The sequence below is a fragment of the Alexandromys fortis genome, unplaced genomic scaffold (assembly GCF_014885135.2).
Source record: "Alexandromys fortis isolate MF-2015 unplaced genomic scaffold, M_Fortis_MF-2015_v1.1 scaffold_51, whole genome shotgun sequence".
Lineage (NCBI taxonomy): Eukaryota > Metazoa > Chordata > Mammalia > Rodentia > Cricetidae > Alexandromys > Alexandromys fortis.
The window spans coordinates 3,350,350-3,365,741 of NW_026067925.1; the positions used below are offsets into that span (position 1 = coordinate 3,350,350).

At 40.1% G+C, this 15,392-nt stretch overlaps 1 protein-coding gene across 6 annotated transcripts in view; it reads right to left on the reverse strand.

Annotated features, from left to right (window-relative positions):
- The window catches only part of Rgs7 (regulator of G protein signaling 7), a 351,190-nt gene that overhangs the window by 110,962 nt on the left and 224,836 nt on the right, over positions 1-15,392 (reverse strand). Inside the window, exon 1 of one of the 6 annotated variants that reach the window (XM_050142898.1) lies at positions 2,691-2,764. The exons of the other annotated variants lie outside the window; for them this stretch is intronic. The gene's annotated coding sequence lies outside the window, so the exon portion shown is untranslated. Of the gene's footprint in view, positions 1-2,690; positions 2,765-15,392 lie in introns of those variants that run through there. 6 annotated transcript variants of the gene reach the window in all.

Sequence of the window (15,392 nt, forward strand, 5' to 3'; positions counted from 1 at the left end):
ATATATATATGGGTGTTTGTCTGTGTATGTGCACATGAGTACAGGTGTCTACAGAGCCTTGGGGTGTAGGATCCCCATGCAGATGGAGTTACAGGTTATTTTGAGCCACCCAACATGCCCAATAAGAACTAAACTCATGTCCTCTCTAAAAAGCAGTGCAGGCCATCTCTCTAGCCCACACCTTCATTGGAACAGGAAATAGTATATTCACCGATCTAGGGAGAGGCACATGAAACCCAAAACCTTCAGGTCACAAAAACAGGTGCTCAAAAGCTACGGCTATGGAGAAGACAAACATGGTACTTGCCAACCAGACCTGGTGGGAGTCAATCAGTGCCCTTTGGTACTCCTGCTGCTACCTTGAGAAATCAAGGTGGTAAGAAAGAGGTTTGCATTCACTGCTTCCCTGGGACTGAATAGAAGCACAGGGCTTTCACAAGGCTCACATGTTGGAAGAATGATGGGTTAGTATGACAGTGACGTTCTAAATAATATTCTATTCTGTTCTTTTCTTATTATTGCTAGCAAAAAGAAAGAAGAATTGCACATTTCAAAGGCAAACAAATCAAATATAAATGCCATTAAACAGGTTTAAACATATCAAACAGATGGCAAGATTAGAGCGCAGAAACCTAAGGTTGCTCATGTATACAGATAGAACAAAGGACATGGGAGAGGGTCTTGCATGGATGTTCACAAAGACCTTGCAGCTCGCTGATTTGAAATGCTTATTATTAGTTTTAAAGGGATAATTTGGGCCTGTTTTCTACTGTGACCATATTAGAAAGGCAAATGTGATCATCTCACCTCTTGATCAAGAACTAGAGTAAGTCAGAGAGATTGCTGATTGCAAATGAGAATGCAAATTTCTATCCATTTTAATTTGGGTAAATTCCTATTGCGAGCTACTGATTTGAGTAACTTTCAAGTGCTGAAGTAGTTCTCGTGGTATTGGATTCCTGGGAGTCTGTTCTGAAGCCAATTGGTTTCAGGCTCTGGTAAAAGGAAATCTTAAGACACCTTCAGAGGAGTAAATGGCACCCCTTATAGAGAAAGCAAATTTCCATTTTCATAAAGTGAAACATTTTATATCATGTCATACACAATCGTTTGTAAGCAAGTAAGTGAGAATACTAGTTGTGTTAGTTGACTATGACAGTATACTGGAGATAAATAACTTTAAAAGGGGAACAGTTTATTGTGACTTATACTTTGGGATATTTCAATTGGTAGTCAGTAGATTCCATTGCCCTTGGGCACATGGTGTCCAGTCAGTATACCATCTTGGGGTACATGATGGAGGAAGCTACTCACTCCATGACAACAATAAATCATACACAAGAGGGGGCCAAGTACTGTGTTATCAGCTTTAAGTTTGTAACCAAAATGGCCAAGCTTCATACCAGGACCCAACTCAATAAAGGTCTGCAACATCCCAGTATACCATTACAGGGCAGCTTAAGACTTTGTCAGGATTTTGGGAGACGTTCTTCCACCTGTAGCTTCAGATAACAGTAGCTTTTTAAGAAAGTACAAATACAAGACACTGAAGAAGAGTCATTGAAGGCCAATGACTAGTAGTAACAGCTATGATCACAGTAATGGTATCTGCAGAGTCAGGCATAGACATAGTGACAGGGATGGGACATTGCTACCCAAGCTTGACTGTGTGCTTACCATGTGCTGGAGACTGATATGAAGGTCAGAGCATGTCACCAGCATCTTAAATTTCACGACAACCCTTTCTATGCAATTATTATCTTCAGATCAATATCAAATAAAAGGGATCGGACTTCCCTTGTTTGTCTAAAGTCATACAGGTAGAAAGAGGGCTGAGATAGAATCCAGGTTCCTGTTGGTCTCACTCTGTAGCCCAGGCTGCCCTCTGACTCACAGTCTTCTTGCTTTATGCTGTTGGAAGTCAGTAAATTCCCAATGTAGTAGGCACAGACACAAGGAATTCCTTTATGGAATTGACAACACCACGGTTTGTAATAAGAACATGTCTATCAGGGCTGGGGAGATGGCTCAGGTAAAAGTTCCTTACCCTCCGCCTATGCCTGGAGATCCAAAGAGAAGAACCATGCACAAAAGTGGAGAATTCTATAAGGTTTTCCTTTAGTGGAAGATACTATAGATGACAACGTGAACAGAGCTATCAGGATTATAGAGGTAAGATGCAAAGATAGAGAGCTCTTGCTGATCACGTGTGAGGCCCTAGAATGGATTCCAAGAATCCCAGCAGTAAGGGTCGAGGGGGAGTATCTACTGCTGGATTCATTCCCAAAGAATTCATTTACCTGTCTGAGGCACCGTGTGTGTGTGTGTGCGGGGGGGGGGGGGGCCTAGAAACTGTCTGCTCAAGCAGCAGGCAGCTAATTCACAAAAGTAGTATTATAAATATGATTGATAGTACACTAAATTTTCTGGAAATGAGGGCAGGCCGATGCTCAAACTAATACATACTAGGATGGCATATCCCTCATGTGAAATGCATTGTGAATTATTGACATTTGTTGCAAGGAACCACTTGTTCATCCCAGCCATCCAGAAGCGAAATAATCACACAGAAACTGTATTAATTAAAACACTCTTTGGCCCATTAGCTCTAATTTCTTATTGGCTAACTCTTACATCTTAATTTAACCCATTTCTATTAATCTGTGCATCACCACGAGGTTTTGGCCTACCAGCAAAGTTTCAGCACATCTATCTCCAACAGCGGATCCATGGCATCCCCTTACTCTGCCCTTCTTTCTCCCAGCATTCAACCTAGGTTTCCCTGCCTGCCTAAGTTCTGCCCTATCAACAGGCCAAGGCCGTTTCTTTATTCATTAACCAAGAAAAGCAACACACAGACAGAAGGACCTCCCACACCATACATTCCTTATGTGGCCACTGTGCAAGTGGCACATGGTAACCAGTTTTTCTAATCTGAGCACTTCTAGATAAACACTGCTGAGCTGTCTCTGTAATCATACACTATGTAATCCTCCACAGGGCACAGTGGACTCTGTAAATGTTTGCTTGACAATTATTTCGCAAATGTCTGTTTCTAAGAACTTCAATACAGTTCTGGATGAGCAGCAGGCAACAGTCTGGCGATACATTTTGTTTCTTTGGTTTTCAATAGAACGTGGTATGACAACAGTACTTAGCAATATGTATTGACATGGGAAATGTAAAACATTTAGAGGAATAGACCCACTAAGGAGTAAGTTTCTATCAAGTGTCTTCTGCCTGTCAGGCACTACTCTGGACACTGGAAAGCTAAGATAAAGGAAACAAGCAAGGTCACGTTCTGTTAGCACTTACGTTAAAGACAGAGACACATGCTTCTAATCTATGCATATATGAAATCAATAGATAATGTCAGAGACTTGGAAGAATATTGAGAGTCTTCTGACTGATAACTGGGTGAGCAGTGAAGAAAATATGCAGGGCTATGTAGAGTGGGTTAGGCATGATCATAAGACATTCATCAATGGTTCAGCAGAATGAAGAATTATAAACCTAAGAAATGGTCATTAAGTCCCGAGTTAAGAATGAACTTAATAGGTTTTAAATTAAAAAGGGTGGTGTGTATAGATCCAAGAATGAGACAACAGACATAAGCCAAACATCAGCCTTCCTCTTTCTCTTAGATATTCGCCTACATTAGTGAGGCAGAGCACAGTTATAGGAGACAGTTCATATAACCAGCGTGAGAAGTACTACACAGCACTGAAGAGAAAGATGACCTGGGGCCACCCAGAAACACCTGATGGATACGGTTTCTGTGTTGGAAAGAAACTAGGAAATTGAATGGAGAGAGAGTGGATGCACATTCCAGGTAACCAAGGCTGACAAAGAAGTCAGTTAATCCACCCTTAGTAAGAGATTTGTTCTAGGATGGAGGAATGGAGAAAAAGAGGGAAGAGAGAACAGTTAAAGTGGAAGAAGAATTCTCAAGACCAATCCTCTGAAGGTTATAAGGTAAAGATGATAAAATTTAAAGAGGAGGGGAGTGGAGGAAAGGAGGGGAGTGGAGGAAGAGAGAGAAGCAGGCAGGGATGAGGGAGACAGGTGGGATAGAGATTCTACTGGATGGCACAAGTCAAACTATTTCCTGACACAGGAATACTATGGTTGAAAAGTGGCAATCCAGCAATATATTGTCCCCAATTTTCTTTCTGCTTCAGGCATAGAAATTAATATTTATTTTCCTCCCTCTTCTATGAATAAAAAGAAGGATTTGTGTAATTATATTCATTCATTTAAGATATAATCAAAACACCCTAGCTTTTTTAATTTAAAGAAAAATATGAGCTGGAGCTTGGGATCCTGGGTGAAGATGAACTTTGGTGGCAGGTCAAACTTGATAGATGTGAATTAACACACATGCGTTGAGGAGCCTGCAGCTGCCCAATAAGCAGAATATTCTGAGAGCAATGACATACAGAAAAATCACAAATTTAGTATTTTATGCCTCCAAGACGAATGTTACAACATCTGAACAAGGATTAATGTCATGATTATTCAATTACCTGACTTCTCAGGGTCTTATTTACTGTCAGCTTTCCCAGCATGCTCATCTATTTACTGGCAAATTGAATAATGTCTCCGAAAGGAGACGGCATACTCTTCCTGACAGCTTGTCCCTAAACTCTAGGATGTCGTAGCACCGCTAAAGAAATACGCACATCAGCTCTAGTATAAATACTAGCTTCCAAAAGGACGGTGTTCCTTATTCCATCATTTTTTCCTGCCAACATCAACAAATGACTCTGTCACTAAAAGAACTAGAAAACTTGATTCTTTCTCATCTCCTCTCTGAAACCCCCAACTATGACTGTAGTCTATTTCCCCTAGGGAGCCACTGTCCACACACCAGCCAAAGTAATCACTTCTTAAGAAATCACCATATGTAGTAGAAAACCTGAGAGCTAGTAGTCCCAGGGTATGACTGAAGAATGGAAGTCTTACCTGGGAAGCTTGCATGACACCCTATCCCTTGACCAAGAAACATACTGGATTCCTGCTCCCTATAATTTTGCCCCACAGACCAAACTGTATTAATTTTCCATAGAGAAAAGTTAGGATTTTGATATCATATGAAAGGAAAAGGGAGGTTCCGGAAGGATGTGTGTATATATACATGACAGGTTGCTCATTGTTCCAAAATGAAATGAGAATAATACAAATGATAGCTTTACTACCCTTTTGATGTATTGTTTGGTGATCCTTCTGTCCATGTATTGCTTTCATTGGTTAATGAATAAAGGAACTGCTTTGAGCCTATAGCAGAGCTATAGGGGAGCAGAGCTAGGAAGGGACAACTAAATGGAATGCGGGGAGGAAGAAGGCAGAGTCAGGAATCCACCACAGAAGATAGACGTGCTGGAAATTTGCTGGTAAGCCACAAACTATCCTTTCACATTCCTAAAAATTACTCTCCATCCACAAGTTCCTACTTTCCCAGATGACTCCGAAATGCCACACTGTTGTCTGAATGTGGAAAGGCATCTCCAGACCTTTCCTGAACTTCTATTACTGTTGCCAGAGAAACTATGAAGCCTCGCAGAACAGGGAAGGCAGAGCAATCTCTCCTCAGGCCCCTAAAGTCGAATAAACCAAGAGAAATAGGGGGATGAATGGAACAGGAGGGTCTGAAGACATCATTCCACCTGTCAATCAGAGGGAGCAGATCCATCTGATGGCAAGGTCAAGAGACATTTAGATACAGTCCTTCCCAGGAAAACACAGGTTATTTTTTAAATGCTAAGTAAGAGTATTTTTTTTTTTACTGTGAAACTATGTTGGTTACATAACACATGACAAGTAGTTTTTTTTTTTAAATATAATTTTTTTATTGAAAAAAAAAAGATTTCCGCCTCCTCCCCGCCTCCCATTTCCCTCCCCGTCTCCCTTTTCCCCCCTCCTCCCACAAGTAGTTTTATAATTAGCACTTGTTTATAAATGTCTGATACTGTGCCATGTGTGGAGGGCCTAACGAGGTTTCTATGTCCTCAAATTCTTCATATGAGTTAAGCCATATGTAGAAACGAGGCAGCCAAGGTATATATGTTTAAACAAGGAAAAGAACTAACTAAGCCTAGCACAATCATGCTCAACTCATATTGTTAATAGGAAATGGTTTAACAACAGAAACTACATTCATTTAAGATCTTAGGGCATCTATCTTCATCTTTCCTTTAACCCACATGTTCTTCTTACACCTAAAATTAATCAGGAATCATGGCAGAGTGGACTTTCCCTCAAGAGAGAAAGTACCACCAAGGCGGGACTGTAGAAGTTGCTCATTCTTGAATACAAGGAATTAGAGGGACCTGGGTTTTAAGATTATATTGAGGAAAAACTTCATCTGTTTCTGGTGAATGACTGTCATTAGGGGGCTAATATCCCTGGTAAGTGGAAGAATGCAGGGTTACAGTAAGTGATTGTGTGTTCACATTGTGAGCAAGGAAAAGTGGTTTCAGAGCAAATGTTTAAGTTCACTCCTTGACTTTTGGGTTAGATGATCCATTAAAATATAAGAGAAGAATGGGCTGGGGAGATGGCTCAGCAGTTAAAGTAGTCACTATCTAACCAAAGGATTGGAGTTTGGATCCACAGAACCTGATTAAACGCTTGCTACATCAACAGGTAATGTGTAGTTACTGCGTCAAAGGGTAGAGATTGAAGCTCCCTAGACAAACTGCCCAGCAGCCGTACCATTGAGCTCTGGTTATGAATGAAAGACTCAGTCTCAAAAAATGAGGTAGAAGAGCAAATGAGCAAAAATCCCAGCCTCAAACTCAAGGCTGCTCACACATGTATGTACGTTCACACGTGCATGTGTGCCTACAAAGATACAAACATGCCTCCTGGGAGATCAGATTAGAATGGGATCCCTGGTGCTACTTTCTGAAGCTAGGATTATGGGCAGGAAGCTATGACTACCTGGCATTTATGTGGGTTCTTGAGATCAAACTCAGGTCCTCTTCCTTACACTGCAGTCAATTTAAACCCCAAGTCACTTCCTCAGCCCCAGAAAATCGGAAATTTCTTGTTAGAATACTTATGATAATTTTCAGAGCTGGGGATTATATGTTAAAATATGCTCAAATAAATTGTGTGGTCTGACTTTTTTCTTGACATTTCTTAGTGATTGAGAATGTGAAAGGTGAATTAAAATATTTATGTCACAAATTAACTCACATAACAACCATAACCACTATCACCACACCTATCAATGCCACTACCACATTATCACAACCCCTGCCTTCACCACCACCATCTCTACCATCGTTATCACAATCTCACCCTCATCAGCACCACCATTCATCATCACCATCTCCATCCCCATTATCCCCATCATTTCCATCATCATTATCACCGTTTCTATCCTCAGTATCACCATCTCTACCTCTATCATTAACATCACTACCACCATTATCACCACCTCCACCCTTGGTCCCACATTTTATTTTTTAAGAGACAAAGGCTCATTATGTTGTTCAGAATAATTTTGTACTCCTTGGGCTCAAATGATTCTCCTGCTCCAGTCACACACACACACACACACACACACACACACACACACACACAACCCCAAGAAATTCGACAGACAAAAACACATTCTACTACACTTTTCAAACCCTAAAATCTAAAATTAATTGCCAGGTCTTTCTAATGAGATTTATTTTTGTTTTTTTTTTTTTGTTGGGTGTTCATGATTAATTTAATTTAATTTTATTAAAAATTAATTTTATTTATCATTTGCATACCAATCCCAGTTCTCCCTTCTTCCTCTCCTCCCCCATCTGCTCCTCTGAGAGGGTAAGACCTCCCCTGGGAAATCAATGAAGTCTGTCCCATCACATCCTTGAGGCAGGACCAACCCCCTCTCCCTCACCCAGTGCCTGGGCTGAGCAAGCTATCTCCCCATAGAGAATAAGTTCCACAAAGTCAGTTCATGCATTAGAGTTATATCCTGGATGTAAGGTAGCTGAAAGTATCCCATTAGACCAGGACCAGGATCTAGTGGGATATTGTAAGCTACTTTACATCGTCATTCTGTGAACGGTACTAAGAAATGTTACCAATAATACTGTCATGAAAAGAGCATCCATCATGCAGACAAGACAGCTTCTGAAACAGTGCCTGTTGATCCCTGGCACATCTCTGTTGTGCTAGCTCCTTTTGCTCTTACTGGCCATTGGCCTGTGGAAGAGGAAAATACCTTAAGTTATCTTCTTTGTTACTTACTCAAATCATGCAGCAGGTGCCATGTTTATGAAGAGCCCTCGCTCCCTTTCAAAATATTCCATTTTTAATAATGGTTTCTGGCCAGTACCTTCACAGTTCTCAGTGTGTTCATTCATTTAACAATAACCATTGAATAACAGTTGTGCCAGGACAGGAAAGGTGTGGCCAAGTGAGAGCTTCCCAGTGAATATTTAAAACTCACTTCAAGAAGGTGTCTGAGGAGCTTTGGGCTTTAAACGGGGGTTGGGATTCATAAAAATATTTTCCAGAAAAAGTAATTAATTGATCAAACAAGTAATAGAAATACAGTAAAATACTTAATTAAAAATTTAAAACATGAGCTCCTTGAAGATAAAACTGCAAAGTCACTTCTTCTACATTTTCCCTGATTTCTTAAAGTGTGCCAGCTCCTTTGAGGCTCTTCTCACATGGCACAGACATTTGTCTCAGAACTGATCCCATGACTTAAGATTACAAATCATGTGACTTGCAGGGAAGACAACCATTCTTGACTTTTGCACTCCTGTAGTCCCAATGCTCTGAGCACAGATTGATTCTCCCTGGGGGGATCTTGAAGGGTCTGTAACACGTGTGTAGATTAAAACTCTTCGTGTTTGCCTGTTCTGTAACTGATATGCAGATAAAAGGTTTTAAGGTCTCGACATTTATCAACTCAAAAAGAGTGTTCAGCTCATACCCATCAGGCTTCAGAGGTTGGCAAAGTCTGGACCTTAGTGAAGGTTGTGGGGTGGATGTAAGACATATAGGCTGGAACATCCACATCCATGTTCACTTTCCTGTTTAGCATGTAGGGAAATCCATGACTAGCAAGAGATGCCAAGGTGGGCTTAGGGTTGGGAACGGAGACTTCAGGCTGAATCTCCAAAGGATAGCATATTCCATCACGAAATGCCAATGTGAATATAGCCTTCCTTGTCATAACTGAGGTAGAATGAACTAGGAGAGAATAGATCAATACTGGATATTTTGTAAGCTTTATTATAACATAAAAGCATTTCTATTTACATTTCATCTGCCAATGTTAGGGGTACGCTTGGGCTCCCCTCTGTAAGAGTTTATCCCCAGAGACCAATAGAAGGGAAGTCTAAGGAAAGAAATGGGGAGGATGGAAAAGAAGCAGATACCAGGAGAAAGTCACACACAGTTCAGTTAGATGGCATCCCCTTGCCATATAACTTGGAGAAACCCTAGGTTCCTGAGAATAGGAAATCGTCATTTGGGTGCCGTTCTTCTGCTTGCTACAGGCTGGGTGTGTGTGATCACACATGGTTTGGCTGTGGGCACTCCAAGAGATGTGTCACCAGGTGAGGAATGAAATGTAGCCTGTGCCTACACTGAAGGCAACGCCACAGAGAAAAGATCAAAAAAGACAGCAGGTGAAAGTGAAGCCAAGACTTCATGCCTTTGCTGCCGTTGTCCTTTGCCCTTCTTCCTGGTCCATTAACTTCTCTCTCCATTTCCCTCTGTGTCTTTCTCAATATCACCCTTCTTCTCCTCTTGTTTTCTCCTTCCATCATTTAAATTAACAAGTAGTTCACAACACTTAAATAGTGCTGCAGAGAGGAAGAACTGAACATACAAAAACTAAGTACATTTTATAAGTCTGTCACTCTCTCTCTTGCAAATACACACACACACACACACAGAGCAAGATGCATGCATAACAGATCAATGTTCATTACTTATTCTGCAGCAGACACCATGATAGGCACTTTGTGTGTGTTATCTTATTATTTGGTCCTTATAATTTTCTTTTTTAGTATGTACTGCCATCATTAATAGCTCATTTCAAAGATGAAAAAGTCTTGGAAAGAAGAAACGACATATCTGTGACCATACATCTTTAAGATTAAAGAGTTGATCCTCAAACCCAGTCACTAATGTCCCACACTGAGTCCGTACCATGACCTGCTCTGGAATTCCTCACTCCTCTCTCCCAGACATGAAAACACCGCCCATAAACATATCTATAGCATCCATGAACATATCTGGCTCAATGATCCTGAACATCTACCTAAAGCCTACTATGTGCCAGGCCTGTAGTAGATGCTGGGGATATAAAAATGATAAGGAACTGTCCACAGTCTTAATTTCTTAGACATTAATTTCTTCATGTAGCCAGTGAAGACAGGGATGATCAACACAGTAGCTTCCAGGGTAGTCGGGGACATATAATGAGACTCTACTTAAGAAAACTAATTAATTTACAAGATGTTAATGGGGGACAGGAGAGGTCTCTCAGTTGTTGACAGTACTTGTTGATTTTCTAGAGGTCCTGGGTTTGATTCCCAGTACCCACATGGCAGCTCACAACGGACTGTAACTCCAGTTCCAGCGGCTTCTACAGCCTCTACTTGCCTCCCTAGGCATCAGGCACATACCTGGTACACAGACAAATGCAGACAAACACCTATGTACATAAAATGGGGGAAAAGTGCTAAATGGAAACTCTCTCTAAAAGATTCCACAGGCATAGTTAGTCTTTATTCAGCTCAAGGAGGCCATTCAGCTGTCATTGTTACAAGGGAGAAAAACAACAGAGTGGATACAAAGAATTCAAACCCGTGAATGCGGACTGGAAGATAAAGCAGGCAAGGAAGATATTTCCATTCAGAGTTAACCACAACACCCAGCCCAGCATTGGGGAAGGCAGGGTTCATTCACAGAGTGAATATTCAAACATTTCAGCTTGAGAATCTTGATTTACATAAATAGTTAAGTTATTCCCCATCCTGATATCATGTCCAGGCTGAAAAGTCATCAAGTTCAGATTTGCTGATTTGGTTTTGCCCTAGGGATCCTCCAGTAAACTTAATCTAATTTAATTCTTAACAATTTCCAAGAAAAAGTCCAAAACTAACAGCTATTCCTTAAGGCAAAGCAATTTTCTCAAGGGAAATGATCTGAAAAGCTCTAAGTTTAAAGCCAACACTTAGAAGCTTGAATTTTACTTCATAGTGTGGTTTTTATTTATGTATTAAATTATTTATTTATGATTTTTCAGAGTTGCAGATTGAACCCGGGGAGTGATGCACACCTAGCAACACCCCAAGCTTCCAATCCCTTTGTTTCTCTCCCTTTACATTACACTGTCTATGAAAACAAGCAGAATACATTTGTATAGGTGAGCGTGGACGCAGCCTAATCATGCTGAATCTGTTTGCTCATACATGATCACACTTTCACCCTCATTCTTATCCATCCCTTGAGTTTCAATGCCAAATTTAGATTCTGCCTAAAAACTCTGAATTCAGAAGAGGAATCTTTTACCAAAAAATAACACTGAGAAAGTGTTAGACTTCAATAAAAGAAAAAAAAAAGCAAAACCAACTGACGTGTTGATGCTATAGTAAAACTTGAAGGTCAGGTAAGTGTTCTAATTAAAGAAACAAAAACAAAAAACAGGGAGGTGAAAAGCCAAGTCATGAGGATTACAGTGAGTCTTGGGCTACATAGTGAGTTCTAGGTCAGCATGCCCTGTAGTGTAAGATTCTATCTCAAACAAACAAACAAAGAAAAACATTTAAAATTCTATTTAAATATATCCAGCTTTGTTTTTCTGTTTGTTTGAGACAGGGTCACTCACTGTGTCCGTAGTCAGCAGGAATCCACAATGTTCCTGCCCTTCTGCACTGAGGGCTGAAATTACACATGAACCACCAAACTCACTCCTCTCTGACTTTCATGTTCTTAGATAGATCTCTCTATTCTTTAGCTGAGCACACACAGTGCTCAAATGCTGTACAGGACAGACAGGGATGTGGGTCTCTGATGTGCTGTTTTCACACCATGCGTTCTGTTAGACAGTTTGGAAAGCATACCTTCCCTTTAGTTTGTTGGGGGATATAAATTATTCTCAGGAAGAATATAATGAATTGTACAGTTACTCTGACCTATTAAAGGTGGCACCAGGAAAAAAATCAAATGCTGTATTAATATTATAGTAAGTTCTTCTATTCTGACAGTTATCCTGTAGGTCCATCCTGCCTCTGTCTATTCGACTGCAGGAAGTTTTTTTAATGTGGTTGTAGGTACAGGCTTGCTTTATGTTAGCAAAGATTGCCCATATTGAGAACTTAGAAATGTTTTCTCAGGGTTAAAAAGTTGATTTGACAATATAAAAATAAAGTTTCACCACTGCACTCAACAGAGAATATGAAAAATCCTAATGATGTTATATTACATGGTGTTCCCTTACTCAGTCTAGATTCTTCTCCACATAATGGATTACAGATCTATGCCTGGCGTCAATAATACTTGTAGGGCTAGCAAGACGACTTGGCAGGTAAAAGATTTGCCACACAAGTCTGAAGACCCAAGTCTCATCCCTTGAACCCATGTGAAGAAAAAATGAGAGAACCAATACTAGAAAACTCTTTTCTGACCTCTACAAATGTGCTGTTGCACGCCCCACCCATAGAACACACTCTTACCATTTCTCTCACTTTCTCTCTCTTTCATATACTGTCTCACACACACGAAGAAGGGAAGAAAAGGGAAGAGGAAGGAAGAAAGAGAAGGAGGAGTAGAAGAAAGAAAAGGAGGAGGAGGAGAAGAAGAAAACAATGACAACAGTTGAGGAGGAGAAAAAGGAAGTAATGATTTTTTTTAAATATTTGAGGAAAAATCTTGAATCTTGTCTCTATTGAGCATATATAAATTTGTTTGGCTCATTAGTAGCCAAAGGTTATAATTTTAACAACTTTTAGTAGCATTTATATTATATAGGTATTACAAGTAAGTAGAGATGATGCAAGTACATAGAAATGTGTGTGTAGGTTACATGTAAACATGGAGCCAATTTCCATTGAGTCTTATACCTCTAGGTTTTAACATCTTTTCATCCATGGATACAAAAGGATGGCTGCATTTAAGTAATTTTACTTAAGGGGATGCTACCTTGCAATAAGGTGTCCATTTGATGCAAGAGTTTATACTGATCTTCTATTCACTTCTACTCAGACTCGCACTTAGTAGCTTTCTGCTGTTACACAATAAACAAGCACTGAGTGATGACAAGACAGACAGAAAAAAAAAAAAGACAAAACAGAGGCCTGGACGGCAGCCAGTTTGTAGCAAAGTTAGAAAGAGAATATAGAAATCTAGACTCATGAATAATCCCAGAGCAATCTGCAAAGTAAAGGAGTGTTAAACTGTGACAGGTCAGCAAAGGGGTGGTGGGAGCACGAGGACTCAGTTTCCCTGAGGGCTGACTGTCCAAATGGAAGGTGTCTTGCATCTCATTCTCTGATATTTTTCTACTTTTACAATTTTTAGTGTGTGTGTGTGTGTGTTGCATGTGCGCGTGTGTGTGCATATGTTCCTGTGCATGCTGGTGTGTATGTGTGTGGAGGCTTGAGGATGACTTAGGTACTATTCATCCTTAGATGATATCAGTGTTGAATTCTTGAGACAAGGTCTCTTACTCAATATGGAACTTGAGAACTGGGTTACACTGTCTGACCACTGAGTCCTAGAGGCCTTCCTGTCTTTACCTCCCCAGTGCTGGGATTACAAGCACAGACAACCACACCAGCTTTTTATAAACTCTGGATCTTGTGTGTGCATGGCAATTAGCATCTGAGCCATCATCCTCTCTGGGCTGGAATGACCTGAGACTTGCTTTTCACTTTCCTTCCCAGTTACACCTGCCTTATCGTCTTTTCTGGCCATGTTCAGTTCCGTGTGCTCATGCAAACATTCTAATTGACACCACATGTTAATCTTTCTCTGCATGCATCTGATAGGAAGATTCACTTTGTTGCTAGCTCTGCTCCTGTGTCTGAAGGATAATGCAAATATTCAACACCCCTCAGAACCAGTGCTTAAATCAAACTCCTTTATCAGCTACTTTCACAAGGATGTCAAAGGATGCCATGGTTTACCCAGTTACTGACACCAACCCATGATTTTTCTATTTTCTTTATTCCCTACATTCAATTCATCAACATATTCAATCACATTTTACCCCTTCACTGCCTCACTTTGGTTCAAACTGCTATCTCCATCCTGATGATGAAAGGTTCAGGCATCTCACTGTTTTCCCTGTTTCTATTCCTACATAGGTACTGTCCAGCGAGCAGTGTTCTGTAAATGATTACCTACATACCTCAATGGCTTATTAAGTAGGGAAATTAAGCCTAAACTTTTTACTTGCATAGTAAGAATCTTGTTTCAATAGCTCACAAATGATTTCTCATAATATCTCTTTGATACATTGTGAGTCATATTTTAAAAAGAGATTGAAAAGAAATGTCATTGTATAAGGAGGCCTGGTCATGAACACCTATAGCAACAGCATTCAGGCTGAGCATATAGGATCATGAGTTAATTGACAATTTTATTTTATTTAAATTAATAGTCCAGGTTTTTGAATGAGACTTTGTCTCAAAATAACAAATAAACAATAAAAAACCCACAATGCACAGGACATAATAAATAATTGTATAATGTTTCATATTATTTTGTAATGCTTTCCAGTTTTATATAAAATTATCAGTATAAAACAGAAGAAACAAGGAATGATGTAGACATGAGTTCTAGCACTCTTTGCCTGGAGATTGCATCAGATCTCATAGGATACGGGATCAGTCCACGAAAGAGAGAGAGAGAGAGAGAGAGAGAGAGAGAGAGAGAGAGAGAGAGAGAGAGAGAGAGAGAGAGAGAGAACAAGGATACAATTAAAGTATGTATAACTATTTGCCACGCTAAATTGATCTCTTAATATGAATTATTATTAAAAGTCACAGTATGATCTAGCCATCATCTAGCCACGATGACTTTAATTTTCCCTCCTACAAAACTGTTCATTGTTTACTAGGCTATGCTTTATTTACTATTGATCTTCCAGACTTCAACCTAACACTCTCATCCCTGCCAGAGAATATTCTCAGACTCGATTTCCACTATCTACAAAGACATCCTGAGAGTCATTCTATTCTTTATAGATTTTTTAATTTGTATCTGAATTTGTCTATAGTCTTCCAATAGTTACCCTAAGTCCCAAGCCGTTTCCCCTGCTCAGTTCTGGCTAAGCTTTGTCTGTGGACCAGACTCACTTCATCTCATTCATGATCATGTTTACATATTCACTGGTGTCCTCGTTCCTGCTTCTCCTGCTT